Source organism: Gallinula chloropus, assembly GCF_964237585.1.
Source record: "Gallinula chloropus genome assembly, chromosome: Z".
NCBI classification, from domain to species: domain Eukaryota; kingdom Metazoa; phylum Chordata; class Aves; order Gruiformes; family Rallidae; genus Gallinula; species Gallinula chloropus.
In genome coordinates, this window is record NC_140089.1 from 64,649,462 (window position 1) to 64,666,647 (window position 17,186).

The window sequence follows — 17,186 nt, forward strand, 5'->3', positions numbered from 1 at the left end:
GCTTCCAGAGAGTATCTCTGCTGTAGGAGGGGATGGGGAGCTCTTGGTTGGGGATGGAGGAACATGCTGGGTGCAGGGAGAGGGCTGCTGTGGGGCACTACAGTCACAGCCAGGCAGGGTAGAACACCACCAGGAGATCTGCCACCCCATATTCCTTTTTGGCTAGCTCCACAGTTTATAAACTCTCTGCAATTGTGTCCAAAGCAATCCTGACCTGGAAAAGGAAAGAGTATTTTCCTTTCCTTAGTTCAGTGTTCCATCATGTTAACTAGACTGGAAAGACAGACTTGTTCTAATGAAAACTGGACTATATATCTGTCAGAGAAGTGATAAGGGCTTAGAATGCAAGGGCATATAATTAAGCATATACTTAAGGTCACCTTATGAAAACACTTTGATTGCCCTTTCAGTTAGTGTTAACTCAAAAATTCTGAAAACTGCTGATGTTTAAGAAGTTTGATGTTCTTCCCTGCGGCAGGGACACAGCTGAGTGGTTTTGTTTAGGAGGAAGCAAAGGGTGTTTTTGTTAGAAAGTGCTGAGTGTCCACACAACAATCAGCCCTGCTCAGATGGCACATCTGCTTTTTCAGAGACTGGCAGAAATGCAGTCATAACGGCAACACTTTGTCCCCATAACCACTTGGAAAGAAAGAAAAAAGAAGAAAAGGAAAAAAAAATAACCCCAAAGCTGGTCACTGTCTCCACCTTGAGGGAAAATCTTGTGTGACAAAAACAAGCCCCACTTCTGTCCACAGAATGGGACAGTCCACTGGGAATAGGAAAGCCTCCAAGACCCCTCTGCAGAGATTTCCCCAACAGCGTGAAGAGACTGGGTAGGCAACAGGGAATTAGAAATATTTGCCAGGAGCCCCTGGAAAGGCAGATGCTTCAGGTCTGGTGTCAGTTGTTCCTTTTCCTTGAATGGGTAACATGAGCATAAGAAAAGCTCTACTACCATTAAAATAACACATGCAACCACTAATTGCTATGAAATATCTTGGTTTTCAGAGGACTGAAGTAGGAATATAGCTTCTGTATTCCCTCAGGAAGCTGTCTTTCCACTTGACGATAAATTTTACTTTACAATCTATTTCTTTCACTAATAGTTTATTTATTGCTCTTTTTCATCTCTTTTTTTGAGTCTATAGGCACATGTACCGCTAAATCACACCAGTGGTCTTTATCATTTCCCATCAGAGCACATTTATCACAGAATCACAGAACTGTAGGGGTTGGAAGGGACCTTAAGAGATCATTGAGTCCAACCCCCCCGCCAAAGCAAGCGAGTTTATTCTCAAGCAAGTTTAAACATAGGGTCCTACAAGCATGTGTAAAGAAAGTGAACTTCTTGCTTGGTGCTGTGGACCAAAAGGTCCCACAAAAAGCATCACTAGGCTCACAGACCAGTATTAAATGCTTATTTGCCATCAGGTCATATTTCTTAGTCTGTGTGGAAAAGGGTAACTAGAGTCCTGTTTGATCTCCCAGCAGAGGTCTGATCTGGGGAAAGTGGAGATCCCTGCTCAGTTGTCAGTCAGAGCAGCAATTGCTGAAGAGAATAAAATGAATCAAAATGAACCTAAATGTCCAGCCCGACAACCCATGAAATGCATCCTGCTGTAAGTCACAGTGCTACCTAAGCCGCTCCAACAAGGCAGAGCTGCCCAGATGGTGGAGCAGAGCCCGGCAGTGGATAGTGCACACTCTGGGCACAGAGCAGCAGAGTTCAGTAGTACTTGGGTGAACTGGGGCTCTTTTGGAAACAGCTCAGAGAAAGATAAATCTTTTATCTGATTCTCATGAAGACATGCTGTTCCTAAGGAGGTCATGGGGTGTGTTGGAGTGCTCTGTGAGTGTGAACTCTGAGAGGCCCAAGGGACCTCACTAGCAGTCACAGGGAAGGCAGTACTCTGGCATAAATGGAGCATAAACCTTGGCTTTGAGTTGGTTTGTTCATTGGTGTTTTTTTCCTGCTCTGGCTAGGAGATAATCTCTCTTTTGCATTTGCTGCAAGTGAACACTACCAGAAGAGGGGAGGCAAACTAGGAAAGCAACGGAGCAGTGCAGAAACAAGGGTTAGAGGCACTGCATTCATCTCCCAGGAGGATCTGTACTGTACAAGTACGTGTGAAACCAGGGAGGGCTGGCTACATCTCTGGAGGAACAGCCACGCAAACAGGAGGCTTGGTCTCAGGGAGGTGCACTGGTATACAGAGAGTGGGTGGCCTGGATCTGCAGCAGGAAGGCGTCCAGTACCTCACAGCCTGAGATGCAGCTATGTGCACAGCCCCAGTCTATAATTAAGCAGTGAGCCTTGGTCACCCTCTTCCTGTCAGTCACTTAACTATACCTCAGCTACTCACTGTACATGGTGTGTGTCTTGTGGTTCTTTGCCACCCTGAGAGGTTTATATGGGGCTTCCAGGGCCTTGAATACTGTCTCTGTGCCACCATGGATGTCATTTAGAAGCCTCCATTGTCCTGTCAATGGGAGATGAAAATGAGAACAATGAGATGAAGCTGGGGGAATATCTAAGAGGCAACAGCATCTAAAAAAACACAATTAGGAAGGGTCATAGCTGTGTGCTCAGCACCACCCGTTGTTGGCAGGCTGTGACGTACATTGGCCTGAAGTTTCATCATGTGGGAGTCCCGCTGTTTTCATGAACCAGTATGTGAACCTGAATGATTATAACTATGCTCAGCATGCCAGTGTGAGGAAAGCCCAAGTTCATCTTGGTCTTTGAGGTTTTCAGGGAATAATGTGATGACCATTATGTCAAAGGATGTCCAAGGTTGCCTGCTGTTCTGGCCCACGGAATATTTGGGCAAGAGCTATGCTTTGAAATGTTTCTGCAGTGGGTTCACTCTCATTTGCCAGAACTGCTCCAGCAAAAGGAGAAGCTTGGTGTTTAGTAAGCAGCAGAGCATGGCTGCCTGAGGAGCTCTGTGCTGGCTTTCAGCCAGCAAGTTTCATGTGAGCTCAGCCATCCCTGCTGCTCACAGACTTCCTTGGGCCATGATGCTCCCTAGGCAGTGCCTCCACCTTGCCTCTGCCCTGGCTGGAAGCAGCTAGGGTTTAAAATTACTTCAGCTGGCCTGCGCATGTGCAAGGCAGTAATACTTCTGTCAGCAGCAACCACCCCATCACTTGTCATCTCTTGCAAATGAAGCAGGACAGCATTTGGATGAAAGCCCTCTGAGGATGACTTGCATGCTGCAACTTGTGGTGGCACTGCTAAGCAAAGTCCACTTTGAAAAAGCATGATGGGAGTGTGCTGTAAGTGATGCTGTCTTTGATAAGAGGCATGAAAGAGAACTCTTCGCTGCTCATTGCTGTTGCTTTTTCAGGAGTGCCTTTTTGTCTGTAGGAGTGAGTGTCTAGTAAAGCTTTTGCATCAGGATGTTAGCTTGGATTTACTGGCTGGATTCCAATTCAGGCAGTTGCCATCTACCTCTGCAAAGTTTTCATGCTGTTTCAGATGGCTAAAGAATGATTTTTCATTTCATGTTCAAATCTGGTTTAAATAGTTACTTCATACACTTGAACGATTCCTTTATTTCACACCCAGTGGTGGGTGAAAGGGTGTTTCGTAGCATATATTTGGATCCACTTCAGTGGAAGCTATTACCATCACCACTGGGGTTGCAACGCCTTACAAATCCATGCTGAAGGGAGCAAGCCAACAGAACTGGAAAATACTTCGCTATAAAACATAGCATCAGGCTTATGGCACCCTACTCAATATACTAGCAGCCCATGACAGAAATCTGCAGCAACTCCTGTGCATTACGGAGTAAATGTATAGTTTTTGAACAGGTTACTTGTGCTTACACCAACCACAAGAAATGCTTGAAAACAAGCCAGTTGGCTTAGTTTCTGCAACAGTGGCCAAACTCCATTCTAGATGCCTAAAATTTTCTGACACCCTGAGAAGACACACTCCTCCTCAGCTACTCGAGTTCCCTCATTTCACCAAGTAAACTTTTTTCTTCTCTTATATTCCAGTTGTTGAAATTCGTTTGCCACCCTCTGCTCAAAATTCTATTTATCCTTTTCCTCCCACTTTTCAGAACTGTCATGGTTATCAGCTCAGCAATGTGCAATGTAGATTCTTGAGATCTGATGTCATTTTGCTTGGCATATGTTACACCCTCAAATAAGCTGTTGTGCTGAATAATGTACCATATGTATATCTCCCAGGCCTCCCAGCATTGTGAAGACATATCAGTGCTCTGTGTGCCACTTAAACCAGGATTTTTGTCCCTGTTGTGCAGAGCTTCCAAGTCTGATGTTACGAACCGAAATAAAATCCTCAGCTCACCCTCTCTTCTCTGCAGCATACTGCTCTGCCTATCAAACCCTGGAAAGGTTCTGGAAAAGCCTACTCCGATGATCTTTTGAAGAAATAAATTGCGGTTGCTGATATACGCCCACTTGTGCTGTAACACTTGAGGTGCTGCTTTGGGTGGGGTCTTTGCTTGCATGTGGTTTGTGTGCGTGTAGGTTGAGAAGCAAGAGGAAAGAAAACGCAGCACTGAATTTCAGCCTTCCACAGGAAACTCAACAGCAAGAGATTAACACCAAAAATGATCTTCCCATAGGTGTCCAACCAGCACTCTAGGCGAGCATCTTTCCCAGCGGCTGTGCAGGACTAGCTGGGCTCACCAGAGACACTGCGGAGCCGCTTCCTTGGAGGTCTTTTGGGATTCAGTTGGACCCAGGCCCAGTCCAACTTAACAGTCCTGCTCTGAGCAGGGAGGCACCATGAACATCCTACAGCCCTCTCCAGACAACTCTGTGGTGGTGCTGTGTGAGAGACTCAGACCACCCTGGTCTAGGAGGCTGAAGACGATAACCTCAAGCCTGGGGGAGGGAAAGAGAAGAGTGACACAGAGTGCCAGCATAGGCAGGGCAGTACCACAGTGCTCCTGCTGCAGCTGCCAGGCATGCTCCAGCCTTGGGTTTCCTTGAAATGACCCTGCAGGGAATGGTCCCTGCAGGCAGCCACTCCTCCCATGGGCCCCTTTCTCCTTTCCCCAGAGGCTGGCCATCTTGATACAGATGTCTCCCTGCAGCCAGCCTTGAGCTGGACTGCCTTGCCCGCTGCATGACACGCTCCCCACCAGCTGTGGGGACACATCTGGGCACTGAGACAGCAGGCACTGCTCACACCAAGCCAGGCACATGCCCAAGCATGGGACACCTATTCTGCCTTCTCAAAGGGCTGTAAAACAAGGAGACCCAGGGTGCTTCTGTGGTGCAAAGGGCTGCAAGAGGTGCCACAGCACATCCAGTGACTGCTGAAATGCAGCCTTTCCTTTTAACCAGTGAGGTCTCTGAAACATTCAATTTTCTGAGAAACTTCTGTCATGTCTTTTCTTGGAAGAACACGATAATGAGTGCACATAAAGTAGTGCTCTCCAATTATTTCTCATGAAGAGAAGCATCGCTCTAATAAACCATCTTCATTTTTCAGTTTTAATGCTTTTTGTGTACGCATTAATGCATCATGTGTTTAACTGACGCAAATTCAAAGACTTTGAAGCCATTAAAGGGAAGTGGAGTCTGATCACCATTGTGGTATCTGGTTTACAGTTAGCAAAACACTCTGTTTTTCCTGGATCCCATTTCCACCCTGGGAAAACACTAGGAACAGATGGTTTACTATCCAAGTTTTACAAGCGGTTCAAACAGGAGTAGGCACCCTGCGTGCTGCGAATGTTTATAGAGGTTAAGCATAATCAGCTCCCGCTAGTCCCTGCCAACTGCATTAATTAAGTTTGTGGTGACTATGGTGAAAAAGCCTAAGGAAATACAGTTTTATGAACGTATTACATTATTATACACAGTATTTAAGATCACAGCTGAAGAGCTGACATAGATGAAAGAGTTCCATATTTAGAGCAGGGACTTTTAATTTTCCTGATAGGTTATTTACCAAAACCAGTGACTAGCAAAGTAAATCTTTAGTTTCCTTTCATTTCACTCTGCAGATGGGAAAGACTCTTGCAACAGTTGCCAGTGAGAGGTATCCTTTTGGGCGTGCATTTCTGTTAACGCTGACCTATTAATGCAATTTTATTTCTTTCTTCTTTTTTTTTGCATAGCAGTTCTTTGGGACAGCTGAAAAGATATCTTTGGTGTTCTTTAGGGCAGCAACAGTTAAAGTTTATACTTTTTCTTTGAGCAAGACAGTGTAAGAGGGATACCGGTCAAGATTTACTTCAGTAACTGCATCTTTTTTAACTACCCCTGAAGTGCAAGCCAACAAGATGGTCTGTCTTTGTTCAATGATTTCTATGTATATTTGATTTATGTGTGTATTTTTCAAGTTCAGTGAGAGCTGTACATACGCAGAGATCAACAGCCAGTAGATGTGTGGTCTAATAGTTCCCTTTCTTGCTTGTCCAAAGTGAAAGATCTAATGAATAGTACACTCTCCCTTGCAGGTGAAATATTTTCATAGCTTCCTCTCAATACCTGAAAATGTGAAAGAGCTCCATTATTCCATTAAAATCAACATAATGGCTCCTTTAATAACCCAAACAGAAATCAACTATGACTCATGAAATATAAGGTATAGGTTTTATTTCATTAGTCTGTAGATATATTGACCTGGAAGAAAAGATTTAATGCTAAATAAATGCCACTTGCTAAGAGCATCCATGCCACAAATGGAGTTTTAAGTTTGGAATTTGGAGAGCAATGCTGTAATGGGCTCGAGGTAGCAAACAGGCTTTCTTAAACAACCTTTACAATTCATTTTTTGAACTAAGCCACAGCTGTTGGTAGCTATAAAATGTCCTATGGATGGTGTACCAGTTGTTTGTAAGATTAGTGATTATTTGGAAGTAAAAAAGTCTTTTTTTTTTCTGAATCAGTACTGAAATAATGTGGCACTCTGGCTTGCTTTTGGGACACAAAACCTAGGGCCTGATCAGCTCACCTCATTTACATAGGATAGGTCTTTCTTTAAGAAGTACTGAATTTCAGTATGACAGAGAACTTGACTTCTTGAGTCTGAACAGAATCGAAATGCATTTACCTGCTCGTATTGTGACTGCCAGCATTTTTTTTTCCCTGGGAAAATCTGCAGTCGCTCTGCTCGAGCCTTGCCGAGAACTGAGACTAGTTGTTGTGACAAGGCATCATCAGGCTTGGCACTTCCACAGCAACTGAAGTTCTGCTCTTCTTTCCAAAGCCTTAAATACTTTAAAATACCTTCTATAAAAAACCCACAGCTCTGCCTTATACGCCTGACTCCTCAGGAAGACAGAATATTAGAAGTCAGAACTGTGTTCAGTTTTCAGTGAAGGAAGTGGTTTGGAAAGGAAGGGAAATAAAATCCACTCATGCTCTAACAAAACTAATATTATTCAAAGAAAATCAAAGGGTGAGTAGTAAATCATTATGAAGTTACATAAATGCTTCTATCAATACATAATCCTTTTGTTTCTCTCTCTGGATAATTTTGCCAAAAGCCCCAGGTAATTCTTACCATTAAATGTTCTGAGGTTAAAAACAAACAAACAAACAAACAAACAAAAACATTGTGTTCGACAGACAAGAGATGGTTTAGAATATCTACCTGACAGCTCTTTTGAGGAAGTAACCAAAATTTCAACTCTCCTTTACAATGCTCTGAGTACCTTTGTCTTGTGTCAAACTATTCAAAAAAGTATTTGAAAAAAACCCACTTTTAGTATAAGGTGCTATAACACACCTTGGAAAAGGGGAAGACAGGCAGTGGGATTCCAGTGGGCTCTTGCTCTGAAGAGATGAAGATGCTACCAGGTCCCTGTGCAGGATCTTTTGTTTGTATTTGTGGACATGCTGCTTGCTTCTCCAAGGGTTTCTTTATGCCAGGTGTAAGGTACAGTGGCCTTCTTCAGCTCTTAGCTTGTCACTTCTGAGGAGTAGCACTGTCAGCTGTAGAACAACTTCTTTGCTTTCACCACTGATGGATGGATACGGTGATCCCATCAACAGCTGGGACCTCTGAGGTCATACAGCTTCACGTCAGGGTGGGAAATACAGGCACTAACCTTGGGAGAAGCTCGACACATTGCCCAGCCTGCAGCTCCGTGTCTCAGGGAGACGTAGCTCGGCACAAAGGATTCTTGGTCTTGCTTCAGTGTGCTAGTGCATTAGTGATGAGATATTAAAGCACAATAAGAAAAAATACATAGGTAAGCCCAAAGTGCACACCATTTCTTAAGGACAGTATTGTAAGCAGGTCCAAGAAAAACTATTTTTAAAAACTTTCTTCAAGTGACATGCCTGACCAGTGATGTCAGAACTCATGTCATTTTGTTCTGAGAGTTAAACAAGGAAAATGCATCCATTTCTTTGCAAAAATATTTAGTTTGCCATATCCTCACCTATATGGTAAAGGAGCACCTAGGAAAACATCCTACTGTCCTACCAGAGGGCAACATCCCGCCAGGCACTGTGGTGTACCTTCCTGTGATGTACCTGAAGTTACCAGTAACTTCTTGCAGCATTCAGGTACTAACTGGGAAGGTCCTAAAAAAGGACGAAGAGCAGAGGAGCACAAGGAGTACAACATCTTGTGCCAAGTCAAGCTACCCCATCTATTCAGCGTTGGTGGTTGACCTGTGACAGTGCCAGAGGCTTCTGCAGAAGTGCACCATGAAAAAAAATCAGTTTTGTAAACACATGGGAAGGAGGAAAGGGGACAAGTTAATGTACCTGCCATCAGATGTAGTCAGAAGAAACAAGCAGGCAAATTAAATACATCTATAGTCTATCTAGGGTGTGTCACCTTTCTACACTAATTTACCAAAATTTTTGTAGGAATTATCTCAAACCAAGCCCCAGGAGGACATCTGGTAAACATACAACTGAAGGAAGTGGTACTCAAGCTGAAAATACACAAGAGAGTTATTAAAACCTCAGACCACACCGAACTGACTGAAACAGAATGCAAAGGCTATCGTTATTGTTAAGAACTAGGGGCTAATTGCTTAAAGAAAATCAGATGGTTTGCATCCTGTGGGTAACTTCAAGGACCATATCCTTTTTTTAAATTTTTTTTGTTATGCAAATGGTCTTTGGAAGAGATGTGATCTGGTTTCATTCTGTACCATCCATCTTGTGGTAATACAGTTTCAGCAATGCTTTAACGAAGCGTCTGATGGAGTGAAACAATGCAGGCTCTAAGGTTGTCGAAAACCCTTCTTATAGCCTGACAATTCAGAAAGCAGATGTCCTCCTGGCACTTAAAGGTTTCTTTCTCCAAGTGCACATCTTGTGATACAGGAAACAAGACACTTCCCTCTATGCCAGTGGACAACTTTCTCACTCAAATGGTGAAAAAAGCACCTCTCAAAAGTGATTTTTCCTTTTATGTCAGACTTTGCCAGGCACAAGAAAGCAACAGGCACGCAAGAATTTTGGGTGCCAGAACTGTGAGCTAGAAAATTGAGAGGGGAAAATGCACTTATACTGATGTGGGCAGGACTTTTCTACAAACGTGTGCCCTTACTGTGAAGAAGCTAAGGAAATCTTCCTTTCCTCTGCCAGATAAAACAGAAAGCTCATACTCTGCAAAGGTTTTTCTAGACTACAAGTCACTTTAGAAACTTGGTGTGTGCTTTAACCCAGTCGTGGAAACCAGCCCCTCATATTTCTCAGGAACACCCACCTCTCCTGTAACCAGGAAGAGTCAGCCAGCATCCACGAGCCTTCTTTCAGGAATCTGGTCTGCTCAGAAGCACAGCAAAGTAGCTCTGGCAATAGTCCGTGCACAGGACTGACACCATCTTGATAAAAGGGAAAGAATGGTGGGAAAATGCACTCTTAACAAAGTCTACTCTGGACATTAAATAGAACGCCCTAAAATTGCCATGGGATCCACTTCAACTGTTTTCCTTAATGAACTGTGGTTTACTGATAGACACTTTTGTTCACACTTTTGTGTCACTGAAATTCGAGTTTCTCTCATTTAAGCAGTGTGTCAGTGCTTGTTTTAGCTATGGTTGCCCAAAGACAAAGACAGGGCATTCATATTTGCCTCCTGTCCTTCTGCCAACTGGTGATTAAATCCCAGGGCAAAGGCTGTAAAAGCAGTGCTGGGAGCATCCTAAGTGTTGGAACTTCCTAAAACCAAATCCAACAAGCAATTGCAGGCACTTTAGGTTGAGCCTTCCTTGGGCTGGTGAGACCGCAGGAGAGCAAACTGGCACAAAGCCAGTGTCAAGGCACACCAACACAAGTCAGAGGCCTTCTACACCAAACTGACCTAAGCATGCCTAAGTGTGGCCTAACACTGACCTGAGAGAAAGCTGAGCTGGTGACATTAGGAGAAGAGTAGGTAATGCTTCACTTTTCCTGCTGTGTTTCACTGGGGGACTATAATCCCAGCTGACCTCGCTCTACCTAGACTTTTCAGTGGCATTTGATGTCTACCGGTCAGGGCTGCACACAACACAGAGCACCCGGAAATTGCACTTGAGACCTGCCCATTGCTGAAGGTGGTATCTTGCAGGTACCATGCCACCACAAAATATTCTTCAGGGAAAAAAAATCTAAAGTAAGCATCCCGCCCGCTTCAGTCCTCCTGAGCACGTCATTCCGTTGCTATGTTCTCTACCGGAGGTGCTGCCGATTGTCAACACGATTTCAACACTCAGTCTTCCCTCTGTGAAGACAGCTACCTGGCTCGGCTAAAATAAGACGACCAGGTAAACGGAATAATCCTTGCAAGCCACTAAGGAAGCAGATAGAACAGATGGGAAACTGCTTTCTTGCCCCATGGAAGTCAGGCAGATTTCATATCCCGCACTGAGGAAACGGGACCTACGGGATTTTTGTGAAAAATAAGGTATCTCTGCCCACTGCAGAAAAGCTATGAATCCACTGCCTCAGATACTTGCCTAGAGCTGTGGAGCAATCAAAATGCGTTCTCACTTTCCTTAATTCAGAGCAGAGAGCTGAAATCCCTCTCCCACGTAATCACAGAGTATCTGCTATTCCAGGCCAATTTGTGCCTGTTCTGTATCCATCAGATCCCTTCCCCTCCTCTCCAAATTCCTATCTGGATATGATCAATCTTTCCTGCCCAAAACAGTACATTTATTGTAGAAGATACAGGTTTCAAAAATCTGCATTTTCCAACAGCATCAGTTTCAGTGGAACACTGGCCATGGAGGTGCTGCAGCCATTCCTCTTTCCCATGTCTGCTGCTAAACAATGAACATGCTGCTGCAGAAATTTCCAGAAATGCCTCTCACTGTGGTCACTGGGAAATACTGACCCGAACATATGCAGCCCACTTTAACCAAATAATGGTCTTGCCTTTTAACAGTTATAAGAAAAGCATTCTCCTTTTCTTTCTTCTCCTCATCCCACTCCCCACCACCACTTTTTGTGCTTTTAATAATTCTCAGAACACAAAGACACCCCAGAACTGGAACCCACATGAAACCCTGAGTTTCCCTTCAGGATATGACTCTTTAATGCTATGTCATTCAAGTGCAAGTTGAAAAAACTGACTGCAGAAATGAGAAAGGTTGGAGAAGGACACTTAAGATTTAAAATAAAACTGAAGTGCACAGGGAAAAGAAAATCAGCCATATTTTAAAAAAGTGATTACCTAAACAAGCAATAATTTCAAGCGCCACAACCCTGTGAGAACATGGGCAGATGATAACAGCTACATGGAAGTCAACAGAGAGTGATGCATCAAGGCTAAGAGAGAGGGCAGACATGGGGATATTGTTTAGAGCCGACTAAGGACAACAGCCTGTTCCTCAAACAGCTCCCAACATGAACATTATTCCTTATCCCTTGCACAGCTGCAGTAAATCAGTAAATCAGCTGGCAGCAACTGATACATGACCACTCACTACTACACACGTCAGCATGATTGAAGCTGGGCTCCTAGCTCCATCACTTGTAGGCTGCTTCACATAAGCGTAGTAGCTCTGCAGAGACTTGCACTACTCACACTTCCCTGTGTGCTCACCCCCTCTCTCACCTCTACACTCTTAGATACAAAAGCCAGGAGATGTTTGTGTGAATTGGCAGGCTGCCCAGCCACCCTTGTCAAAATGGCTTTGCAAAATTGTGCTATCACTGGATGCTTACGCAGGGACTGCTTCTACAGAGCAAGCCTGCTTGAAAAACAAGACATGCTGTTTCTCTGCACTCTTGGTTTAACTGAAGGACCAGGAACACTCTGTGTCTTGCTAACAATAAACCATCATCAGACCCCACACCAAACACATTGTAAAAATTTGGAACATTGACATTCATAATGAAAAAACCCAAGTAGCTTTAGTGAGGGAACGAGCAAAAGGGAGCTAAACAGTGCTGAGGAATAGCCTTGTGCCGTAAACTGATTCAGTAAAAGATCAATCTTACTGTGGAACTAAAGTTGTCCCATCATTGGGTCCTTGTCTCAGCTTAGCTTTTAATGAAACTTGGTAGACCTTGTCTGCTCAGTCTTGCACTGAGGCAGAGCGGCCTAGCACATCACAAGTAATTATTTTCCAAAAACTTGCACCAAGTTACTGTATCCCCCGATTTTGTCCAGAAGATCAGCGTGTCATAGCTAGTGTGGAAGTCCTTCACAGTCCCAAGTGTTGTGACGCTGATAAATCTCTTGCACAGCAAACAGGTTGGTGAGAGTGAAAGCAGATGCCCGCCCCCCTCCCCCCTTAATATTTCCTTCCATTTCCTTTCCCAGATTTTCTTTGCAACTTGATCTGATTTCACTTCGGACCTGGGATCTGTCCTTGGAGCTCTGCTCTGGGCAGAAGCAGCAAAACAGTGTGGTACAGGGAACGGTGGACCTCCTTCTTCCCTGCTTTAACACATCCCCAAGGTTTTGCAAAAACTCACCTGCCTTCCTGGCTGCCCCCGGCCCTCCTGTTTCTGGGCAGGTCTCCTAGGGCAAGGGGAAGACCAGTCCAGTGGGGCATGGCTTCTGCTCTGCTGCCCAGACCAGGACAGAAGGTACTACAAGAGCATTAAGCCCCACATTGTTAGCATCATCCATGCATGGCTGGGTGTTGGGGAAGACAGCAGGCTTGCTAGTGGCCTAGTTCTCCCAAGACTTAGGCCCTGATAATATCCTCCTGTTCCCATGAGACAGGAAAAGTTACTCATGCTGAGAGGAACTTAATCATCACATTCTCAAAACACAAGGGCCTTGATGATAGGGGTGCAGGCTACCCTAAACCAAGAAGCTGTTATGGGAAGAACTTGGGAGTAACGGAACATGTTAAGAACCAGCCATAGTAAGATGGTCAAAACAGCCAGTGTGCAGATGTTTTTAGGTATCAAAGGTAAACTAATAATATTTAGCTATCAGATATGTTTGTCAGAACTCGTTACAATCACTAACCAATCAGTAGGGTGTAAACAGTACGTAACCAATCAGCAGGTTTTTAGCTTGCCCCCTTTGCAGTAACAAAAGTATATAATCTGTGGGATTTCACCCAATAAACGGCTTGACCTAAAATTCATATCGAACTGCGTGTTGCTCATTGTCTGACTCCACAGCTGGGTGTCGCGGTTTAGCTCCAGCTGGCAGCTGAGCACCATGCAGGTACTCGCTCACCTCCCTCTCCCTACCCCCACCTCACGCCCCCAGTGGCATGTGGAGGGGAATCAGGACAAAAGGGTAACATTTGTGGGTTGGGATAGGGATAGTTTGCTGGTACAGCAAAGGGAGAGGAAAACAATAACAACAATGCTAATAAAAACAGAGATACAGAATGCAAGTTGCTCACTGCCTAGAACCCAATGCCCAGCGGGTCCCAGAGCAGTGATCCTTTCGTGGCTAGTTTCTCCCCTATACCCCGAGCATGACATCAGATGGTATGGAATATCCCTTTGGCTGGTTTGCGTCAGCTGTCCTGGCTGTGTCACCTCCCAAGTTCCTGTGAAAATTAACCCTACCCTGGGCAAAATGCAGGACACCGGATCTCACATGGCCACAGAACGGCCATGCTGCCGAGGTGCCTGTAGGGCGGGAGACTTCGCATGGACACCTGCCTAGCAGCACCCTGGCCAGAATAGCTTCTCACCCAGAAACCAGCCTATGGTCAGACACTTCTCACCTCGCCCAGTGGGGATGAGCGTCACCTGGCTCTGCTGGCAAAGCTGCCCCACGGACTCCCTCACCTGCTCCAGGGGAAAAATGCTTTATGAGCTGAAGCTGCTTGAAGCTACTACTCAGCAGCTACCAACAACATGGGCCAGAGCAACAGTGGTGGCTAAAATGCCTGGACCAGTTGGGTGGAGGAGAGTGGCTTTTCCACTGGCATAGTTGGGGGCTGAATGAGGGCAGTGGATGGATGCCAAATGGAAAGTGCTGGGCTGTCTGCTCTGGTATTTGACCAGCTCAGCCCTCTGTGTGCCTCTTTAATACCACCTGCTGATCCTGCATCAGTGCATCGGCAAGTGCACCAAAATCACTTCTAGAGGCATAGGTTAACACCAAGTGGGATTATAGAGCATTTGGCTGAATCAGGCCAACCACTAATAACAAACTAAAATGATTTGTGAAACTGGGCACTCGTAAAACAGTACATTTTTTATTCGGGGTCTTGTTAGTCACCATGGTCATGAAGTATGTTAAGGCTTGGTTAAGTTGCGGTGAACAGTGCAGAGCAGCCAGATGTGAGCTACAGCATCATGTTGTCAGGCTAACACAAAGAGCTGGTCTGCCTTCTGTATTAAAAAAAAAAAAACAACCTGTGAATGCTCCTTCTGCAAAGCCAAGAACAATACCAAGCAAGAGAGGAAACCTACTAAAGTAAGTCTGAAAACTGTTTTAACCAGGAATGAAATACAACTGGCTGTTTTTCTTAATGGAGCGCTAAGCTACGTTAGCTAAAGTGATGTGATTTCACCAACCTGCAAGTGTTTATAAAAACCTAATGTAATGACATTTTCAGAGAGGGGAAAGATTTTTAAAGTCACCTGGGAAATGTTAAATAGCCCATACTTGTAGCAATTCACTCATAATATTTTTCATCTTAATTTTTCAGGAATACACATGTTCCTACAAGTTGCTGAGAGACACGTGATAGCCCTGATGGTATCAAGATACTTTGACTGCAAGACTTCCTGGGAGCAGAGTGTTAAATTTGCAACCCGTAGGAGCTATCCACCCCATTTACAATATCCTGCCTCCTCTAGAACGGAAAGTGTGGCAGGCTGGATTAGTTACTCATTATTTCACAAGGACCTGTTCCCAGCTACCACCTTCTAGAGTGAGGGCAGAGGGAGGAAGAGACCCACCAGCTGCCCCACCAGCAGCCAGACAACAGAAACACTGGCTTACATCCTGCACTTGCACGTTGTCGGCATGTGCACAGAAAACCCAGTATTTTCAGACCATGGACCTGCAGCACATACAGCAGCCAGCTGCTCTGCACAGGAAGTTAGTTGCAATAAATTTCATGGCCCCACTGCTGCTGCTGCTGGGGCAGGAGCGCTAACCTATTTGTGGATACCTTCCAACCTCAGGCAGTGAAGGAAAAGCCATCACAAGAGCAGGTTCCCACTCCTCAACCAAGGTAGGTAGTTGAGGCTTCCTTTACGCTAAACAGAGATGCAAGTTTTCTGGACTCAGTTCACTTTGCAGTATTAGGTATCCATCTTAATGAGACAAATCCCACCTAGATCCCATCTTTCTCCACTAGCCAGAGGAGGGGCTTTGACTACTTGAGATGTAGGAAGCTAGAGATACTTCAATTGATCCCACCCTGGACATAATTAACTGCCCAGCTGCAAGGCTTGGGCACACAAAATATGCCAGTAAGCTAATAGGCAAGCCTGAGTTGTCCAGCCAGATGTGTCGCTTTCCACGTAAAGGAATTCAGTTTTGAATTCACCTCTGTGGTGGCTAGGCCCTGGCTGGAGGCCAGACGCCCACCAAAGTCATTCCCCTTTGTAGTTGGACAGGGGAGAAAATATATATTGAGAGGCTTAGGAGTCAATGTAAGGACAGGGAGAGATCATTCTGTCATCAACGACATGGGCAGAACAGACAACACAGGAAAGAGAACTATCTAATTTATTACACTACACAGACAGTGAAACCAGAGTCGGATAATGAGAAGCATAACCAGATCTTAAAACACCTTCCCCCCGCCGCTCCCTTCTTAGCAGACTTTAGTCAGGATTTTGCTCCCTTCTTCCCTCCCGTTGTGGCACGGGGCAGGGGGTGTGCAGGGACTGGGGAAATGGGGTTCTCAGTCACTTCTTCATGAGCTGTTTTCCTTTTCCAGATCTTAAAACACCTCTACCTCCCCCCTGCTCCCTTCTTAGCAGACTTCACTCTAGTCATGATTTCTCTCCCTTCTTCCCCCCCGATTGTTGCACAGGGAGGCAGGGACTGGGAGATGGGGGCTTCAGTCAGTCCCTTGCAAGTTGGTTTCCTTCTCGGCTGGGGCTGGGGGGGCAGGGGGAGCATTCATTCCACACCCTCCCCTGCTGCACTGTGGGGTCCTCACCCATGGAAGACTTCTCCACGAACTTCTCCAACGTGAGTCCCTTCCCAGAGGGCTTTATCTCTTCATTCAGCTGCCCCACCATGGGTCACTGCTATGGCGGGCAGTCATAAATCTCAGTGTCTCTCAGTCCCAGTCCTCCACAGGGTTACAAGCTTCCCCTCAGCAAACCTGTTCCGGTGCAAATCTCCCTCTTACTCATCTCTGTCTCTGCTTCTCTCCATGGGCAGCAAGTGCTGGCAGGACCTTGCTCCAATGTAGGGTCACAGCATCTCCTCTATGTCTCCACCTGCTCCATCCAGCGTGGAGCCCCTCCACGGGCTGCAGGTGGCGTCTCGGCCTTTTCCATGGGTTTCTCCAGGGGCTGCAGGGGCATCTTTCTCTCAGGCACCTGGAGCACCTCCTCCCCCGCCCTCCCTGGCCTTGGTGTCTGCACAGCTTATTACATCTTCTCGCTCCCTTCTCCAGTGGCAAAATGCAGCTGCCTGCAGGTTTTTTCTCCTGTATGTGATTCCCAGAGGCGTTGTGACCGTCACCGATCGGCTCGGCCCTGGTCAGCAGCAACTCTTGCCTTGAATAGGCCAATGTTTACTGTCTAGGGCCTGAAGAGAATTCCAGCAGCTCCTTACAGCAGCTGTTTTCTGCAGCCTCCCTTCTCTCCCAGCACCCAGCTATGCAAAACTGTGACAACCT